This window comes from Lucilia sericata, unplaced genomic scaffold (assembly GCF_015586225.1).
Source record: "Lucilia sericata isolate MDLA Ls3-8-SP2 unplaced genomic scaffold, ASM1558622v1 Contig000840F_arrow, whole genome shotgun sequence".
Lineage (NCBI taxonomy): Eukaryota > Metazoa > Arthropoda > Insecta > Diptera > Calliphoridae > Lucilia > Lucilia sericata.
The window spans coordinates 85,558-107,096 of record NW_023994832.1 but is presented as its reverse complement, the minus strand read 5'-3'; the positions used below and the strand labels follow the sequence as shown (position 1 = coordinate 107,096).

At 31.0% G+C, this 21,539-nt stretch overlaps 1 protein-coding gene across 4 annotated transcripts in view; it reads right to left on the bottom strand.

Moving 5' to 3' along the window:
- The window catches only part of LOC119608470, a 134,983-nt gene that overhangs the window by 34,870 nt on the left and 78,574 nt on the right, over nt 1–21,539 (bottom strand). For 2 of the 4 annotated variants that reach the window (XR_005231825.1, XM_037962904.1), the window contains exon 1: nt 18,582–18,678. The exons of the other annotated variants lie outside the window; for them this stretch is intronic. The gene's annotated coding sequence lies outside the window, so the exon portion shown is untranslated. Of the gene's footprint in view, nt 1–18,581; nt 18,679–21,539 lie in introns of those variants that run through there. 4 annotated transcript variants of the gene reach the window in all.

Sequence of the window (21,539 nt, the reverse complement as noted above, 5' to 3'; positions counted from 1 at the left end):
AATCACCTCCTATGACAATTGGATTATGCCTATTTGCGTCGTTCACTAGGTTGTCTATTATTTGCTCGAATTCATGTTGTGGTATATTAGGTGATATATAGCAGCTATATACGAATATTCCACCGATCTTAATTCTTACGAAGCCTTCTTGTAAATGGTGCATACCTTTCTCTATTGCTTTGTTGCCGCAGGCCCACACTGCTGCTTTACCTGTTGAATCACTTTCCCAAACATTTCTCTCAAGGTTTTTGTACTGCTCGCAAACAAGGGCGACGTCAATTTGTTGTTCACAGATGGTCTGTTTTAATAGCTCCTGCGCTGCACTACAATGGTTTATATTAAGCTGAATAAACTTCATTTGTGTCTGGAACTTAACGCCTTTCTAAATATAGGACATCTATAGCTACCAGCATTGTGCTTTAGATCCGTATTCCCTCCAGCTTTACATAGCATGCAGTTCGGCTCGGCCTGACAATCCCTCACTAAATACCCATCAAGTCCACACCTTAGACACCGATTCGATCTATCTACGTCAGATTTACAGAATCTTGAAATATGGCCAAATTCCAGACACCTAAAACACTTAGTGAGTGTAATGGTTTCTCTTATGCGACACATAGACCAACCAATTTTGATCTTTTTTAGCTTGAGTGCTTTCATTGCAGCTTCTGTTGGGAGGCTAATTTTAGCTGATTGAGTTCCTCCATAGGTCTTTCGGAGGGACTTAACAATATTTTCTCTTAGATCTGGTATACCTAGCGCTTTGGAAAAGGATTGACATATTTCTAACTTTGTAGTGATATCATCCATATCTTTACATTCAATAACAATCTCATCTATTCGTGTTTTTACATCCACTGATCCATCCAAAGATGTTTTAATTTTTTAATTAAATCTTTCTGCTAGGTTTTCGCTTCCAGACTTAAGTTCTAAAAGAAGGTCCCCTTTCTGGGTTCTTCGAATTTTGTTTACCTCATCACCTAGTTCTTTTAGTTCAGGGTCTGCCCTAATTTTCTTTAAAATATCAGCGTAAGAGATATCGTTTTTGGCAGATATTATCATAGTTTCTGGCCGAGGCTTGCGGGATCTCGTATTCTTTTTCTTCTTAACTATAGCCCATCCGGCTTCTAGGTTATCCGACTCTGGCTTTCTACTAGGGAGTTCTTCTAGTGGAGTTAGTGTTGTCCTATTTTGTGGAAGGCTTTGCTTCAGTCTTTTCGGCGTCGGCATTTTTGGAGCTGTTTTGTCTTCTAAATTTCTTTTCGATTCCCTTTTGGACGGCCATGCTATTGGTGATGTCTGCATGGACTGTTCCACTTCTTGTCGTGGTGATGTCTGCGTGGACTGTTCTACTTCTTGTCGGTATGTCATATTTATACCATTACGTAGTTCTTCTCTTGTTTTATTATACATAGCTCGGATTGCGGTCAATTGATCTTTAATGGCATTGTGTACGTTGTTTTTGGGTTTTACAAAGTCCATCAAATCAACAATTAAGTTCCCTAAAAGGCAGAATGACTCTGAAGGCTGTGCATTATCACTAATTGCCTCTTCTTGAGTCGTGTTTTCTTTGCTGCTAGTAGTTTGCGGTGGAGTTCTTTTTGTAGCCGCACTTCTTTGGAAAGGGTTTATTTGATTTTTCCCACCTTGATTTGTAGTACCACTGCGAGAAAAACTGCTTACTGGAGTAAAATAGTGTTCCTGTCCACCAATAGGTTGGTCGCTATTTTCTCCCCCTTTATTGCACTCCTTCTGGTGATTGTTGCTTGTAGCATTATCTGTTACCTTAGCCAAGCTTACCGGGGTAACATTGCAGGCGCTGGATTTCGACGACTGGTAGCCTGCTCGCGCACTACCCAAAGCCGCCGGTACTGGGGTCATTACTCCCTGCACCGTAATTGAATTTTCCTTATTAAACTTTTCCATGTTTGTTTTGTTATTCCGGGATCCTACCCGTAGCGTTTTTGACCTAACCGCCAGGATATTGATTCGCAGCCGCCCCTTACTTGGGAAACAGACGCTGACCAGAGAGCCGTTCAATATGAAACAGACGCTTCTGGGTTTAAATATGACTAGAGGAACCACGAAGACGTCACTCTTCTAATTACACCTCTCTAGAGGGTACCTCTTGTGGGGGATGCTTACTTACTGGCGGCATCTAATCGCCATGTCACAGAATCGTCATTAGGCTCATGTAACCTTTTTCTAGCACGCCCTCGAATTCTGCCGCTCATGGTCGGGGACTGCTTATCTATCGCAGCTGGCCTACATATTTGTAGGTCGTTCAGCTATCCGCCACCTGCTGACCCCGATAGTAGCCAGAGCCACGGCCCTATAGTCTAGTCTATAGTCTAGTCTATAGTCTAGTCTATAGTCTAGTCTATAGTCTAGTCTATAGTCTAGTCTATAGTCTAGTCTATAGTCTAGTCTATAGTCTAGTCTATAGTCTAGTCTATAGTCTAGTCTATAGTCTAGTCTATAGTCTAGTCTATAGTCTAGTCTATAGTCTAGTCTATAGTCTAGTCTATAGTCTAGTCTATAGTCTAGTCTATAGTCTAGTCTATAGTCTAGTCTATAGTCTAGTCTATAGTCTAGTCTATAGTCTAGTCTATAGTCTATTCTATAGTCTAGTCTATAGTCTAGTCTATAGTCTAGTCTATAGTCTAGTCTAGTCTATAGTCTAGTCTATAGTCTAGTCTATAGTCTAGTCTATAGTCTAGTCTATAGTCTAGTCTATAGTCTAGTCTATAGTCTAGTCTATAGTCTAGTCTATAGTCTAGTCTATAGTCTAGTCTATAGTCTAGTCTATAGTCTAGTCTATAGTCTTGTCTATAGTCTAGTCTAGTCTAGTCTAGTCTAGTCTATAGTCTAGTTTATAGTCGAGTCTATAGTCTAGTCTATAGGCTAGTTTCTGTAGAGAGAGTTTTGTTTAGAAATACGTTTTTGAGAGAGTGTTATTTATAAAGTTGATAAAGTTTTCTTTCGAAAAATTTTATAGAGAGAGTTTGCTTACAAAATTTTTTTTGAGAATGTTTCTCCAGAGAGACTTTTCATTACAGAAGATGAGTTTGTTTTCATTTCTTCAGATAATTGCCTTAAGAAATTGTTCTCTATGGAAAGTTGTTTTTATAGAAGTTTTTCTTTAGAAAAAAGATTCTCTTGAAAAAGTTTTCTTTAAAACAGTTTATTATGAAAATTTTCTTTAAGGAAGTTTCTCTACTGTTAGTTTTATTTAAAAGAGTTTCTCAATTTTCTTCAGAAAAGTTCCTCTGGAGAGAATCTTCTATTGAAATTTCTTTCGAAATTCTCTCTAGACAGAACTTTTTTTTTACAAAATCATCTTTCAAAAAGTTTATCTTGAAAGAGTTTTTTCTACAACTGTTTTAATACTTTAATTACTTAATAGTCTTCTAAAGAAAATCCTTGTGGAAAATTAAAAGTTAAGTGCATCATGCTAAAGTTTCTCTAACTTTGGAATTCAATATCAAATATCATTTAACTAAGTGTAGCCTAAAAGGCTTTTTAGTATCTCATTTATGGATTTAGAAAATTAATAGAATAGCCCGTTAAACATGCTTATCAGACGATGACATACATATGTAATTCCAAGTTAATGCAATAGAAATTACTTGTTGATGCCAGAGATTAATATACGAAATATTATTTTACAAATACAAAACATAAATTATGAGGTAATAAGGCTTAAAATGTTTCATTTGCAAAATAATAATAATGAGTGATATTTCATGGAAAATTATTTATATGGCAGTAAAATGGTTTTTCGTGGTAATACAGACGCACGTGTTAAAGTACATAAGGTTGAATATACTCTCTTGTTTACAAAAATTATGCAACAAATGTATATTTCTGACTATCTGTAACTATCTTATGATTTCTTAAAATAAGTCATTTGCCATCATAAGTACTTTCTATGTATTGGATTTCTTTCTATAAATGCTCTCTAAAATTGTTTCGTAATAAAGCTTTCTCTCTCTCTGAAATCTTATTAATGAATTTAAATTTGTAAAACAATTTAATTTTATTTGTAATTCTAAGGCCTTAAATAAAATTTCAATTCATTTAGAAATAAACTAAATGCACGTGTATCCTTTAATTAATTTATATATGTATGTGTGTATATTCAAAAAATTTAATGTAACATTATTTATGGGGATGAGTATTTATGTATGTATTAGACTGGCACTCATTAAAAAACAAAATGAGAGAATCTTCTCTCGAATAAGTTTTCTTTATAAAATTTTCTCTAGAGCGAGTTTTTGTTCATAATTTTATATCAAAAAGTTCCTTTATTAAGATTTTTCTGTAGGAAAATTTCTTAAGAATAGTTTTTCAAAATAAAGTCTTTGGTTTCTCTATAAACAATTTTCTTTAGAAAATATTCCCTACAGATAGAAGAAAATATATTCTAAAGAAGATTTTACTTAGATAACCCTCTCCAGAGATAATTTTCATTACAAAAGCTCGTTTAGAAAAGTTTCTCTCTTTTCCATAAAAAGTTTCCTTTAGAAAAGTTTCTCTATAACTAATTTTCTTAAAGAAAGTATCTCTAGAGTTTTCTTTAAAAATGTTTCTCCAGAAATATATTTCATTAAAAAAGTTTCTCTAAAGAGAGTTTTCTTTAGAAAAATTTCTCTAGAGAGAATTTTCATTAGAAAAGTTTATCTAGAGAGAGTTTTCTTTAGAAAAATTTCTTTAAAGAAACTTTTTTTAGAAAAGTTTATCTAGACAGAGAGATGGTTCTTTAGAGAGAGCTTTTTTAAAAAAAGTTTGTCTTGAGAGAGTCTTCTTTAGAAAAGTTTCTCTAGACAGAGTTATCTTAAGAAAAGTTTAGAAAACTTTCTTAAGAAAACTTTTTCGGGAGAGAGTTTTCTTTAAAAAAGTTTCTCTACAGAAAATTTTCTTTAGAAAAGTTTCTCTAGAGAGAGTTTCCTTTAGAAAGGTTTCTCTGGAGAGAGTTTTCTTAAGGATAGTTTCTCTGGAGTGTTTTCTTTCGAAAATTTTCTCTAAACAGAGAGTAAGAACATTTTCTGTAGAGAAAGTATTCTTTACAAAAGTTTCTCTAGAGAGAGTTTTCTTTAGAACAGTTTCTACATAGAGAATTTTCTTTAGAAAAGTTTTCTTCAGAAAAGTTTCTCTAGAGAGAGTTTTCTTTCGAAAAGTTTCTTTAAACAGAGAGTTTTTTTTTTAAATTTCTCTATAGAGAGTTCTCTTTAGAACATTTTCTGTAGAGAAAGTATTCTTTACAAAAGTTTCCTTAGAGAGAGTTTTCTTTAGAATAGTTTCTATATAAAGAATTTTCATTAAAAATGTTTTCCTCAGAAAAGTTCCTCTAGAGAAAGTTTCCTTTAGAATAGTTTCTCTATACAGAATTTTCTTTAAAAAGTTTCTCTAGGGAGAGAGAGTTATTTTTAGAAAAGTAACTTTATAGAGAGTTTTTTTTTAGAAAATTTTCCGTAGAGTAAGTATTCTTTACAAAAGTTTCTATAGAGAGAGTTTTCTTTAGAAAAGTTTTTATATAAAGAATTTTATTTAAAAAAGTTTTCTTTAAAACGTTTCTCTAGAGAGAGATTTATCTTTAGAAAAGTTACTTTATAAAGAGTTTTCTTTAGAAAATGTTCCGTATAGAAAGTATTATTTACAAAAGGTTCTCTAGAAAGAATTTTCTTTAGAAAAGCTTCTCTAAAGAGAATTTTCTTTACACCATTTATTTTGGATATAATTACTTTTAACTGGCTTCTCTAAGCAGAGCTTTCTTTAAAAAAGTTTATCAGTTTTCTCTCAAAAAGTTTTTTCTTAGAAAATTGTTGCTATAGAGAGAGAATTAATATGTAAAGTTTCTCCAGAAAAAAGTTTTTATTAGAAGACTTTATCTTTAGAAAGTTTTCTTTAGCTGATAAGTTTCTATTGAGAGAGTTTATTTAAAAAAATTTCTCCATTGAAAAGCGTTTTTCAAGTTACAAAATTTTTTAAAATATTTCTCTTGTTTGAGATAGATTTCTCGTTCAGTTTTATTCACAATATGTTTCTCTATAAAATAATCGTTTTAAAAAGCTTTCACTCTAGGACCACTCTATTGCCAATAAAAGTTAATGTATTTTTGGTTGTATTTCGAAAGTCTAAGTTTAAATGTAAATTTACCACAAAACAATAAAAACCTCAACAACATTTTACAATGTCTGTGTGTGTCTGTGTCTGGCAACCAATACATTTGTACGTTTTACATACAGACATACATACATACATATACTTTATTAATAATCCACTTTAGGCTTTTAAGGATTTGTTTGCAATATTAAGGCTTTTTACCTTATTCTTCTCATTCTTCTGAAAAAAGCACTTGTAATCAGAACCAATTTAAATGTGTATTGAAAATGCTTACATATTTACAAGCAAATACATACACATGTTTAAAATACAACAGATATAACAAGATTGTAATGCAATGATCTTACCACAAACATATTTATGTAGACAAGTTCGTTCGACAATTACTACACTAAAATCTTACAATCAAAATCTATAAATAACCTAGAAGTTTGGGCTGACTGTCAAAGCAGTTAACATATAGAAATACAGTTGCTGCCCTGATGAGAAAGGAACTAAAATGAAACTGATGACGCAGGATACAGCATTCAGATTAAAACTAAATATGCAAAAGTTTTTTTTTTCAAAATTTAAAAGATTTGTAAATAAAGATTTACATACTCAGGTTGCATACAATGAAAACAAATGTATTTATATATGTATGTTTGGTACCCATGCGGTTGACTCTACTGAGAATCATTAGCAGTATACGTCTGCAGGTATTTACATATGTATAAGTATATTTTTAGTCTCCCTCACTTTGAAATGTTTATGTATTGTTGTATGCAAATATTACCATTGAGAAAATTTATCTTATTTTCCTCTTTTTCCTTATACACTTTCTTATTATTTTTCCCCACACATACGCACATACATATGTAATAAATTTCCAATATACTTAAACAAATTTTCTTTTTCCCATTTTTCTTGAGAAAAAAATATTTCCCACTGTTTCTTGGCACAATTTCAATAGTTCGATTGTTATTAAAAAAATTGTATTGTTGTTACAAAAGCCATTGAAAAATAATTTAATTTAAGCGTTAATACTCTTCAGCTGGGAAAGATGGCGACAGAGCAACATTAAAAAAATAAATTGAATTAAATTGATGTCTTTTTATATCCTTACAGGAGAGCATAAAGTTTTAAGGTGTTTGGTAGTGTTTAACTGTTTAATGGATTCGATAATGGAAATGTGTGAAAATAAATAATAAATCTGAGAAAAAACTGTATTATATTAAAGATATAAGAATTTCTTAAAGTAACTCGAAAAGTTTTTATAAATAGAGTTCTTTATTTAAAATCTAGTTCAGTTCTTGTTCAGTTCTAGTTCAGTTCTAGTTCAGTTCTAGTTCAGTTTTAGTTCAGCTCTAGTTCAGTTCTAGTTCAGTTCTAGTTCAGTTCTAGTTCAGTTCTAGTTCAGTTCTAGTTCAGTTCTAGTTCAGTTCTAGTTCAGTTCTAGTTCAGTTCTAGTTCAGTTCTAGTTCAGTTCTAGTTCAGTTCTAGTTCAGTTCTAGTTCAGTTCAGTTCTAGTTCTGTTCTAGTTCATTTCTAGTTCAATTCTAGTTCAGTTCTAGTTCAGTTCTAGTTCAGTTCTAGTTCAGTTCTAGTTCAGTTCTAGTTCAGTTCTAGTTCAGTTCTAGTTCAGTTCTAGTTCAGTTCTAGTTCAGTTCTAGTTCAGTTCTAGTTCAGTTCTAGTTCAGTTCTAGTTCAGTTCTAGTTCAGTTCTAGTTCAGTTCTAGTTCAGTTCTAGTTCAGTTCTAGTTCAGTTCTAGTTCAGTTCTTCTAGTTCAGTTCTAGTTCAGTTCTAGTTCAGTTCTAGTTCAGTTCTAGTTCAGTTCTAGTTCAAGTTCTAGTTCAGTTCTAGTTCAGTTCTAGTTCAGTTCTAGTTCAGTTCTAGTTCAGTTCTAGTTCAGTTCTAGTTCAGTTCTAGTTCAGTTCTAGTTCAGTTCTAGTTCAGTTCTAGTTCAGTTCTAGTTCAGTTCTAGTTCAGTTCTAGTTCAGTTCTAGTTCAGTTCTAGTTCAGTTCTAGTTCAGTTCTAGTTCAGTTCTAGTTCAGTTCTAGTTCAGTTCTAGTTCAGTTCTAGTTCAGTTCTAGTTCAGTTCTAGTTCAGTTCTAGTTCAGTTCTAGTTCAGTTCTAGTTCAGTTCTAGTTCAGTTCTAGTTCAGTTCTAGTCAGTTCTAGTTCAGTTCTAGTTCAGTTAGTTCAGTTCTAGTTCAGTTCTAGTTCAGTTCTAGTTCAGTTCTAGTTCAGTTCTAGTTCAGTTCTAGTCAGTTCTAGTTCAGTTCTAGTTCATTCTAAGTTCAGTTCTAGTTCATTCTAGTTCAGTTCAGTTAGTTCTAGTTCAGTTCAGTTCATTCTAGTTCAGTCATTAGTTTGTTCATTTAAGTTTAGGTTAGATCGTTTCTTTAAAGATAAGAAAATGTTTCGCTTATATTTATATAATTTTGTAGAAATTTTTCATATTTTAGCATGAATTATTGTTCGTAGTAACGTATACTTAATATATAACTATTTAAATAAAAATATTACTCATACGACCAAGAGTACATAAAGTAACTCCGGACAGAAGAGTTTTCCAGTTCTGCTTTACAAAAGTCAAACAATTGAACACCATGTTTTAATTTACGAAGCTTTAGTTCGACTTGTGCCCAAGTCAAATAATTCATTACAACTTGTCTGCATTTTTGCTAAAAATTTCCAATTAATATTTGGTAACGAAATTCAATACTCAATTACAAGTGTCTATAGACAGTATACTGAAACAACAGGTCCTAAGCCTTAAATAAATACCAAAAAAACATGTCTAAGATGAAAACATTAAATCCATTATGATCACACAAAAATGTTTCTACTAAAAAGACACTTTCACTGCTAGTCTGTTTTCTGTCCTACGTTCAATGGCTCTTTATAGCCACTGGTTAAGATAAAGAAAAAGTGCCAAAAATACTTAAGAAAACATTAAGATGTGGCGACGCAACAAACCAAAACAACAGCACTAAAATAGCATTTGAATCAATAGAATAAAGTTAAGATGAATAATGTGTTGGAGAGACAAATTTTATTCATTCAATCATTTATTTTTTATTTATTTGTACAAGGCAAGACAGACAAACAAACAAACAGATACATTAATATAGTTGGAAATAATCTTAAGACAAGACTTATTGCTGCTTTAAGTGAAAATAAAAGCCAAAATGAAAAATAATATTTATTTCCGTCTTCTTGGTCTTTATGATTCGTGTCGGTTTCTCTATACTCATATTCTATGGTTGTTGTGGATCTTCTATGTTTTTGTCAAAATAATTTGCACACTTCAAAATGAATGTGTGTTATAGCCAATATAAACAAAATACTTAATATCAAACATCTGTTGGTGGGAATAAAAACAGATACTATATTTTTTGTATTTTTTTACTGTGGGTCAATAAATGATTACTCAGTTCAATAATATAGGAGGAATACCACTAAAAAGACAAAAAAAGGGACAGAGGTGAAACAAATGTGTGTCTAGCTTTAGGCTTTTTATGTAGTTTATTGATCAAAGGGATCCTTACATAGCCAGCATATAAATTGTCTGTACCAAATCATTGCCCCACTGTACATTTGACTACATAAATAGGGGAAGTTTATTTATCTTCACAGACAAAATATGTTTTGCTTCCAGCACGTACATACACAACTGCTTCGTGTCTTTTTCTTTTTGGAAAATTTTCGGGTAATGGTATTTATTTCCCCCAGAAAAACAACTCAAGGTGTTTTCGAGTAGAAAATGATGGTAAATAGATTTGTGTGTATTTTTGTGTATTTCAATATACTTGAATGTGTGTGTATGTGTGTAACAACAAAGTAAGTTTATTTATACATTTGTTGCTGTCTTAGCATCTTTACTACCAACTTTATTACTACTATCTGTTGTAAATATTTGCTGAGGTCAGTGAAATGTCAATAATTCAATCGTATTTTAGCTTTTTCTTGTTATTATTGTTGTTATAGGAATTATCATTATTTCCCAATCAAATTATGTATATTGAAGTAATAATAAAAACATAGCAAAAGAGCATCAATAAGAACTAAACTGTTGAGATAAGCATTTAATATATAAAAACTCTCCACATAGTACGAGCATGATTTAAAAAATAATATTTTCTAAACATTTTAACCAAAAATTGTTTTATAATGCTTTCTTTTCAAACTAAATGGATGGGCTTTCTAGAAGGCTTAGATTTTTGTCTTTACTTTAAATGGCCTAATAATATATTTATGAGACAACTATTATAGTAATAAATTGGGAAACCAAAATATGCAAATGCATGTTTTTTTGTGGTGCGCCATATGGACTCATGGATAAGATATTTACACGTTTCAGACCAATTTAAGAATTTTGGCATCGATTTGATAGAGCATATTTTACCCATAAAGGCATATATATGCATGATTGGACTTTTGAAGCATATTTTAGGCAAATTTTCGATTTTTTAGAGCATATTTTACTCTTTTAGTGCATATTTTAAAGTTTTTCGCTTTTTTTCATTTTGGTACATTTTTATTTTATTTTTTTTAATTTTTTTTTCTTAAATTTTTTAGCCTATTTTACAATTTTGAAAAAAAATTATTTTCGTTTGTAGAACTTGAAAACTACAAAAAATACATTAATCTCACGAAAACCAATGTTATAGTTTTTTACTCAATAAAACATTAAATTGTAAATCGAACATAAAACCGATTACTTTGGATTTCATGAGAAAACCCATTTTAATCGTTTAATAAACTAGTATTGATAACATTGTAAGTATGCCAAAAAGACACAGAAAACCCCCGAGACACCTAAACTTAATTTTTGGTCGTAGAATCTAGTGGCTTACTCGGTTATCGTAAATTAGTGTTAAATATTAATCATACGCATTTACGAAAAGTGATTTGTCCTAGAACTGAACTAGAACTGAACTAGAACTGAACTAGAACTGAACTAGAACTGAACTAGGACTGACTAGGACTGAACTAGAACTGAACTGAACTAGAACTGAACTAGAACTGAACTAGAACTGAACTAGAACTGAACTAGAACTGAACTAGAACTGAACTAGAACTGAACTAGAACTGAACTAGAACTGAACTAGAACTGACTGAACTAGAACTGAACTAGAACTGAACTAGAACTGAACTAGAACTGAACTAGAACGAACTAGAACTGAACTAGAATGAACTAGAACTGAACTAGAACTGAACTAGAACTGAACTAGAACTGAACTAGAACTGAACTAGAACTGAACTAGAACTGAACTAGAACTGAACTAGAACTGAACTAGAACTGAACTAGAACTGAACTAGAACTGAACTAGAACTGAACTAGAACTGAACTAGAACTGAACTAGAACTGAACTAGAACTGAACTAGAACTGAACTAGAACTGAACTAGAACTGAACTAGAACTGAACTAGAACTGAACTAGAACTAACTGAACTGAACTAGAACTGAACTAGAACTAAACTAGAACTGAATTAGAACTGAACTAGGACTGAACTAGAACTGAACTAGAACTGAACTAGAACTGAACTAGAACTGAACTAGAACTGAACTAGAACTGTACTAGAGCTACTAAATATTGAAGCAGCAAAAAGCACGAAATGTGATAATAAATTACAGAAATGAATAATAGTCTTAATAAGACCTTTTTGGATGTTTTTTACCTTTAACATAATAAGATACAGTGGGATTAACTAAGAGGTAAGTAAAAATACTTAAATGTAAATAAACTTCAAAATATAATCAAAAAAAATATCAAAAAGAGAAAAAAAATTATTTTCTTATAAAAGGTCTCTAAAACGTCAACCTAACATGAGATTGAAAAAGCGTTTGATTTACTACTGTGCGGCAATAACTACAAAAACATACATTAATAATTGTTATAAAATAAAGAAGTGTATTAGTATTTCCCTTATTTTGGTTTGTGTTTTAAAATCGAACACAAAATTTAAATTTTTTTTATTTGATGTAATATTGATCCTGGGGAGGTTTTTTTGTTACTGACATAAATTACTTTGTTAATGATATTTTTGCAGTATTTTTCTTTGAACATTTTTATTTTTTTTTTGCTTCAATTTCTATTGTTTCACATTACAAGTTTTGAAAGGCAATAAATTCAAGTCCCAAATGATAAAGGCTTTTTAGAAACGAATACCTGAGCAATGACATAATATATATTTTTTTAGTTTTTGTTTTAATGCACATACTGTAGCTATGCACAATGGGATTAAAATTCATATTTAATCAAATGACACATAAGATTACAAGAATTTACATAAAAAGGGTTGATAAATGTTATCCTATTGTACTTTTATACTTCATATCAGCATTTTTTAGCCAATGTCTGAAATTGTTAAAATTCCACTAGTTTAAAATTAACCTCAAGTATGTTTAAAGTAAATGAAAAAAAAATTAAATTAAATATAAATTTATAATGTAAATGAAGCCATTAAATTTGCAAAGAGAAGAAAAAGTACACAGAAATGTAATAATGGCCGAAAGTTAAAAAATGAAGGAATAGAAAAAAAATAAACGTTCTATAGATTGAAACATATTTTTGACCAAAGCACAGTGGTATAGGAAAAAAAAAAAGAGGGAAATAATTCGGTAACTTCTAAACGGTTAATCCGATTTTAATGAAATTTGGTATGCACAAAGAGGAGGTGTTGTCGTGTTTAGGTTTTGAATTTGGACCTTATAGGCCAACCAGGGGCCCGGCGGGGGGTCCTCAAATTAGGACACCTCGGCTATGTTAAATTTTTAAAACGATCCTATTTCTTCATTTGAGTTCCGATTTAAAAAAAATTTCGTATATAGAATCTCCTCATCGAGCACTATAAAAAATGTCGTCGTAGCAGTAAATTATCTCTTATAGTTTAGGAGATATTCGCATTTGAATATTAAAATTTTAAAATTTTTACCGTCCTTACTTTAGTTTTTTTGATAATAGCAGGTCCAAATATTTCCGATTTTCGCCATTTTTTTTATTTGCTTAACAACAAGTTTATATACCAAGCAGTGAAAGAATTATGTAAAAATCATGACTGAGTCCAAAGTTATAGGCATTTAAATTTAAAAAATTAAAAAAAGGCGATTTTTTGTCATTTTTTTGGGAAAAAAGTATCTTTTTCTTTTTAAGTTATCTAAAAAGTTTCTAAGAAGATGTATATAGAATTTATACTTTTTGGAAAGCTGACTTTACATAAAATACGATAAATGAAACAAAACCTAAAAATTTTTGATACCGAGGGGACCAGGTCCATCCAAAAAAACCCTATTTTTTATGGAAAATTAAATTTTGAGCAAAATTCTCAAATCGCATAGTCGATATCAAATTATAGTGACCTGTTTTATATGACCCAATAAGTTCTTAATCATTTTGTAACGGGTTTCGATAACCCCGCCCCTGGTATGGATATAATAGGCAAAAAACCAAAAAATCCCATTTTTGGGATTTTTTAAAACTTTTTTGGGAATTCCGGGATTTCTAATAAGAAAATTCGAAATTTTTATTTAATTTTGGATTTTGAGTAAAAAAATCTACCTAACTGTAAAATTTCATCAAAAAATATTCATAAATAAAATTTTTATTGCAATTTGAAAAATTTGTATCTTCGCAAAAACTGAATAAAAAACATTTTTTAATTTTTTTTAAAAAAAGTATTCCGCGAATTTTTTAATTTTCAAAAATTATATACAGTTTTGAAAAATAGACAAAATTACCTTTCCATTGATATATAACATGCCTACCTAATGTTTTTTAAGTGACAAATTAATTAGGGAAAACTCAACATCTTTTAGAAAATTTACCTAGCACTATTATTTTCATCCATATATGTAACAAATTTAAGAGTTAACCTTATGGATGAAAATAATAGTGCTAGGCAAATTTTTCCCAAAAAAGTTTTAAAAAATCCCAAAAATGGGATTTTTTGGTTTTTTGCCTATTATATCCATACCAGGGGCGGGGTTATCGAAACCCGTTACAAAATGATTAAGAACTTATTGGGTCATATAAAACAGGTCACTATAATTTGATATCGACTATGCGATTTGAGAATTTTTGCTCAAAATTTAATTTTCCATAAAAAATAGGGTTTTTTTGGATGGACCTGGTCCCCTCGGTATCAAAAATTTTTAGGTTTTGTTTCATTTATCGTATTTTATGTAAAGTCAGCTTTCCAAAAAGTATAAATTCTATATACATCTTCTTAGAAACTTTTTAGATAACTTAAAAAGAAAAGATACTTTTTTCCCAAAAAAATGACAAAAAATCGCCTTTTTTTAATTTTTTAAATTTAAATGCCTATAACTTTGGACTCAGTCATGATTTTTACATAATTCTTTCACTGCTTGGTATATAAACTTGTTGTTAAGCAAATAAAAAAAAATGGCGAAAATCGGAAATATTTGGACCTGCTATTATCAAAAAAACTAAAGTAAGGACGGTTAAAATTTTAAAATTTTAATATTCAAATGCGAATATCTCCTAAACTATAAGAGATAATTTACTGCTACGACGATATTTTTTATAGTGCTCGATGAGGAGATTCTATATACGAAATTTTTTTTAAATCGGAACTCAAATGAAGAAATAGGATCGTTTTAAAAATTTAACATAGCCGAGGTGTCCTAATTTGAGGACCCCCCGCCGGGCCCCTGGTTGGCCTATAAGGTCCAAATTCAAAACCTAAACTCGACAACACCTCCTCTTTGTGCATACCAAATTTCATTAAAATCGGATTAACCGTTTAGAAGTTACCGAATTATTTCCCTCTTTTTTTTTTCCTATACCACTGTGCAAAGTGGCGACGTGATAAAAATATTGAAAAAAAAAAAATTAATTGGAAACTGAAATTGGTAAAGGCAGGATTGGAATGAAGAAATAAGTGTGTAATTTCCATGAATTTATGACGAACGTCTTTGAAGAAATAATTCAATTATATTGGACACTGTGACAAAATTTGAAAAAAAAATTTTATAATTTTCGGTCAACTGAGCTTTGGGATCCATTAAATTTTAGATTGTTTAAATTTTAAACTTTAAAAGAAAATACGTTTCAAATTTAAACACTTATTCCACTTTAAACATTATTACAATCAGTATACTTAGCGATATTTTTACTCTTCTTCCTCTTATTCTTAGTTCAGTTCTAGTTCAGTTCTAGTTCAGTTCTAGTTCAGTTCTAGTTCAGTTCTAGTTCAGTTCTAGATCAGTTCTAGTTCAGTTCTAGTTCAGTTCTAGTTCAGTTCTAGTTCAGTTCTAGTTCAGTTCTAGTTCAGTTCTAGTTCATTCTAGTTCAGTCTAGTTCAGTTCTAGTTCAGTTCTAGTTCAGTTCTAGTTCAGTTCTAGTTCAGTTCTAGTTCAGTTCTAGTTCAGTTCTAGTTCAGTTCTAGTTCAGTTCTAGTTCAGTTCTAGTTCAGTTCTAGATCAGTTCTAGTTCAGTTCTAGTTCAGTTCTAGTCAGTTCTAGTTCAGTTCTAGTTCAGTTCTAGTTCAGTTCTAGTTCAGTTCTAGTTCAGTTCTAGTTCAGTTCTAGTTCAGTTCTAGTTCAGTTCTAGTTCAGTTCTAGTTCAGTCTAGTTCAGTTCTAGTTCAGTTCTAGTTCAGTTCTAGTTCAGTTCTAGTTCAGTTCTAGTTCAGTTCTAGTTCAGTTCTAGTTCAGTTCTAGTTCAGTTCTAGTTCAGTTCTAGTTCAGTTCTAGTTCAGTTCTAGTTCAAGTTCTAGTTCAGTTCTAGTTCAGTTCTAGTTCAGTTCTAGTTCAGTTCTAGTTCAGTTCTAGTTCAGTTCTAGTTCAGTTCTAGTTCAGTTCTAGTTCAGTTCTAGTTCAGTTCTAGTTCAGTTCTAGTTCAGTTCTAGTTCAGTTCTAGTTCAGTTCTAGTTCAGTTCTAGTTCAGTTCTAGTTCAGTTCTAGTTCAGTTCTAGTTCAGTTCTAGTTCAGTTCTAGTTCAGTCCTAGTTCAGTTCTAGTTCAGTTCTAGTTCAGTTCTAGTTCAGTTCTAGTTCAGTTCTAGTTCAGTTCTATTTCAGTTCTAGTTCAGTTCTAGTTCAGTTCTAGTTCAGTTCTAGTTCAGTTCTAGTTCAGTTCTAGTTCAGTTCTAGTTCAGTTCTAGTTCAGTTCTAGTTCAGTTCTAGTTCAGTTCTAGTTCAGTTCTAGTTCAGTTCTAGTTCAGTTCTAGTTCAGTTCTAGTTCAGTTCTAGTTCAGTTCTAGTTCAGTTTTAGTTCAGTTCTAGTTCAGTTCTAGTTCAGTTCTAGTTCAGTTCTAGTTCAGTTCTAGTTCAGTTCTAGTTCAGTTCTAGTTCAGTTCTAGTTCAGTTCTAGTTCAGTTCTAGTTCAGTTCAGTTCTAGTTTAGTTTAGTTCAGTTCTAGTTCAGTTCTAGTTCTAGTTCTAGTTCAGTTCTAGTTCAGTTCTAGTTCAGTTCAGTTCTAGTTTAGTTTAGTTCAGTTCTAGTTCTAGTTCAGTTCTAGTTCAGTTCTAGTTCAGTTCTAGTTCAGTTCTAGTTCAGTTCTAGTTCAGTTCTAGTTCAGTTCTAGTTCAGTTCTAGTTCAGTTCTAGTTCAGTTCTAGTTCAGTTCTAGTTCAGTTCTAGTTCAGTTCTAGTTCAGTTCTAGTTCAGTTCTAGTTCAGTTCTAGTTCAGTTCTAGTTCAGTTCTCGTTCAGTTCTAGTTCAGTTCTAGTTCAGTTCTAGTTCAGTTCTAGTTCAGTTCTAGTTCAGTTCTAGTTCAGTTCTAGTTCAGTTCTAGTTCAGTTCTAGTTCAGTTCTAGTTCAGTTCTAGTTCAGTTCTAGTTCAGTTCTAGTTCAGTTCTAGTTCAGTTCTAGTTCAGTTCTAGTTCAGTTCTAGTTCAGTTCTAGTTCAGTTCTAGTTCAGTTCTAGTTCAGTTCTAGTTCAGTTCTAGTTCAGTTCTAGTTCAGTTCTAGTTCAGTTCTAGTTCAGTTCTAGTTCAGTTCTAGTTCAGTTCTAGTCAGTTCTAGTTCAGTTCTAGTTCAGTTCTAGTTCAGTTCTAGTTCAGTTCTAGTTCAGTTCTAGTTCAGTTCTAGTTCAGTTCTAGTTCAGTTCTAGTTCAGTTCTAGTCAGTCTAGTTCAGTTCTAGTTCAGTTCTAGTTCAGTTCTAGTTCAGTTCTAGTTCAGTTATAGTTCAGTTCTAGTTCAGTTCTAGTTCAGTTCTAGTTCAGTTCTAGTTCAGTTTAGTTCAGTTATAGTTCAGTTCTAGTTTAGTTTTAGTTCAGTTCTAGTTCAGTTCTAGTTCAGTTCTAGTTCAGTTCTAGTTCAGCTCTAGTTCAGTTCTGGTTCAGTTCTAGTCCAGTTCTAGTTCAGTTCTAGTTCATTTTATTTTTGATATACCTTTTTATAAGTCGATTGACTTGAAATTATAATAATGAACTTAGCACCTTTTATCTCTAAACTTACAATACTTACTTATGTATATGTATGTAAGTTAAGCTCATTGATATATTTACTTAAATATGTACTCATATAGTATTTATGTTATTTGTAAGCAGTTTTTCTTGAAGTAAATTCTCTAGAAAAATATTTTATTTATATACGATATAAAAACATACATATAGTACATATTTTATACTAACAATAAAATACACGCACGTTTTTTATGTTTGAGAAGGAAAAAAAAAGTTGTTCAATTTTTCAATTTCCTTACAATGACCTAAGGCATTTTTTTTTCTTCAAGAAAATTTCTACATACAGACATACATATATGTATATAAAAAGTTGTATTACGGTTGAATAATACTTGAAAATCATTGACTTTCAATTATCAAACATATTCACTTTAACATGTTATTATAGACAGACTATGTTTGATACAGAAGTTGGCCAATTTAATGCGTGTAATAGATATATTTATGAATTAAAATGACTTCACAACTTTGTTATTATAAGAATGTTTGATTTAAAATATATGTTATCTGATTTTAGAAAAAAATAAGTTGTTTAACAAGTATCTGTTACAATTTAAGTGTCTTTTGCCTGTTTTTTTTATTAAAATTTTTTGAACTTTTTTTTTTTTTTTTGTAATAAAAACAAATTGCAAGTTCGTGTTAGAGAAAAAATATAGAAAATAAAGTTAAATAGGAAAAAAGTTGACTTTAAGTATTTTCTTAGTTTTCCTTTTAACTACTAATTCAATTTAAAAACAAATTTCGTTTTATTCTTAAGAAGAAATTGCAGTACAAATTTGTTTTAGAATATTGAGTTAAAATAAATAAATAGTTTTAGATAAAAGAATAAACAGTAAAAGCAACATAATACTTTTTTAAGATCAACAAAACGATTCGACCTCACCGAGCACCATTATTGGAAAACCCCAAATACTATATATAAATCAAATATTTTAAAATTATTGTTCACAATGCAAAACATTTCATGTCAGTTTTTTTTATGAAACAGTATTTAATTCAAAGGTTTTTAGTGACATTTCTTTTAACTCTCAACTCACTAGTTTTTACTAATTTATTTCTATATCGATTTTTTTCTTTATGTTCAAGTTTATTGTCCGTTTCAGTTGTAAATGATAAGAATTGTAGTTAAAAACTAAAAGTAATCAAGAAAAATATAAAATGTTCGCAGTGAATAAGTTTATAAATCAAGAACAATTAATAGATTCTAGAGAAAAAGAGTATTTGTTTAACTCTTTGGTTTTTGTAATTAAACTTTATATTTTGCGGTCGGTTTCTTATTTAAAGTAGTCCCACTATTAGTTAGGGGGAAAAGTCTCACATTAACAATATTACAAAGTAATTGTTTTAAAATAATTATTAAGTATAATGTTGCTTTTTTGAGGAATTTCTTCTTCTGTAGCAACGTTTCATTAACTAATACAATTTTCTTTAAAAAAATATAGAAAACAAATATCTATAAAAAACATTCTTAAAGGGAAATATTTTTCTATCAAAAAGTAAGACTTTAAAAAAAGAGACTTTTGCTATAGAAAATTTTTCTATATTATTACAGAAAAAGTTTCCGTACATTAGAGAAAATACAAAAAATTGTTCTTAAAATATAAACTTTTTCTACAGAAGGAAACCGGAGATATTTATGCAGAAATGGCATCATTAACGAAATGAGTTATTATACGGAAAAAGTTTTCCCAATAAAGAATCTCTTTCTATAGAAAAAAGTTCATAAATTAAGGTATAAATTTAACTGAAGTAGTCTCACCAACTGTGAACAATCCATTTAAACTAATATTTATTTATTTTATTAAATAAACATATATTTCAGCTTGAAAAGAATAAAGAGAAACACATGCTCTAAATTGACAATATATAGAAACAACAACACATTTAGCTATTTATTGTTTTATTTTCACAACGGGAAACGGATGTTTAAGTAGACACAGGCACACAATTTGAATTACTAACACATGTGTGTTACTAAATTTGTTGAGACTCTACAGGCTGTAATCACACATCATAAATATTAGTTGCAATAACTAAACAAACAGTTGTAGGGTTTTCTTGGATGAACAATTTTGAAGGGTGAAACTAGAACTGAACTAGAACTGATCTAGAACTGAACTAGAACTGAACTGGAACTGAACTAGAACTGAACTAGAACTGAACTAGAACTGAACTAGAACTGAACTAGAACTGGACTATAACTGAACTAGAACTGAACTAGAACTGAACTAGAACTGAACTAGAACTGAACTAGAACTGAACTAGAACTGAACTAGAACTGAACTAGAACTGAACTAGAACTGAACTAGAACTGAACTAGAACTGAACTAGAACTGAACTAGAACTGAACTAGAACTGAACTAGAACTGAACTAGAACTGAACTAGAACTGAACTAGAACTGAACTAGAACTGAACTAGAACTGAACTAGAACTGAACTAGAACTGAACTAGAACTGAACTAGAACTGAACTAGAACTGAACTAGAACTGAACTAGAACTGAACTAGAACTGAACTAGAACTGAACTAGAACTGAACTAGAACTGAACTAGAACTGAACTAGAACTGAACTAGAACTGAACTAGAACTGAACTAGAACTGAACTAGAACTGAACTAGAACTGAACTAGAAACTGAACTAGAACTGAACTAGAACTGAACTAGAACTGAACTAGAACTGAACTAGAACTGAACTAGAACTGAACTAGAACTGAACTAGAACTGAACTAGAACTGAACTAGAACTGAACTAGAACTGAACTAGAACTGAACTAGAACTGAACTAGAACTGAACTAGAACTGAACTAGAAGAACTAAACTGAACTAGAACTGAACTAGAACTGAACTAGAACTGAACTAGAACTGAACTAGAACTGAACTAGAAACTGAACTAGAACTGAACTAGAATGAACTAGAACTGAACGAACTGAACTAGAACTGAACTAGAACTGAACTAGAACTGAACTAGATCTGAACTAGAACTGAACTAGAACTGAACTAGAACTGAACTAGAACTGAACTAGAACTGAACTAGAACTGAACTAGAATGAACTAGAACTAAACTAGAACTGAACTAGAACTAAACTAGAACTGAACTAGAACTGAACTAGAACTGAACTAGAACTGAACTAGAACTGAACTAGAACTGAACTAGAACTGAACTAGAACTGAACTAGAACTGAACTAGAACTGAACTAGAACTGAACTAGAACTGAACTAGAACTGAACTAGAACTGAACTAGATCTGAACTAGAACTGAACTAGAACTGAACTAGAACTGAACTAGAACTGAACTAGAACTGAACTAGAACTGAAACTAGAACTGAACTAGAACTGAACTAGAACTGAACTAGAACTGAACTAGAACTGAACTAGAACTGAACTAGAACTGAACTAGAACTGAACTAGAACTGAACTAGAACTGAACTAGAACTGAACTAGAACTGAACTAGAACTGAACTAGAACTGAACTAGAACTGAACTAGAACTGAACTAGAACTGAACTAGAACTGAACTAGAACTGAACTAGAACTGAACTAGAACTGAACTAGAACTGAACTAGAACTGAAAACAACTAGAACTGAACTAGAACTGAACTAGAACTGAACTAGAACTGAACTAGAACTGAACTAGAACTGAACTAGAACTGAACTAGAACTGAACTAGAACTGAACTAGAACTGAACTAGAACTGAACTAGAATGAACTAGAACTGAACTAGAACTGAACTAGAACTGAACTAGAACTGAACTAGAACTGAACTAGAACTGAACTAGATCTGAACTAGAACTGAACTAGAACTGAACTAGAACTGAACTAGAACTGAACTAGAACTGAACTAGAACTGAACTAGAACTGAACTAGAACTGAACTAGAACTGAACTAGAACTGAACTAGAACTGAACTAGAACTAACTAGAACTGAACTAGAACTGAACTAGAACTAAACTAGAACTGAACTAGAACTGAACTAGAACTGAACTAGAACTGAACTAGAACT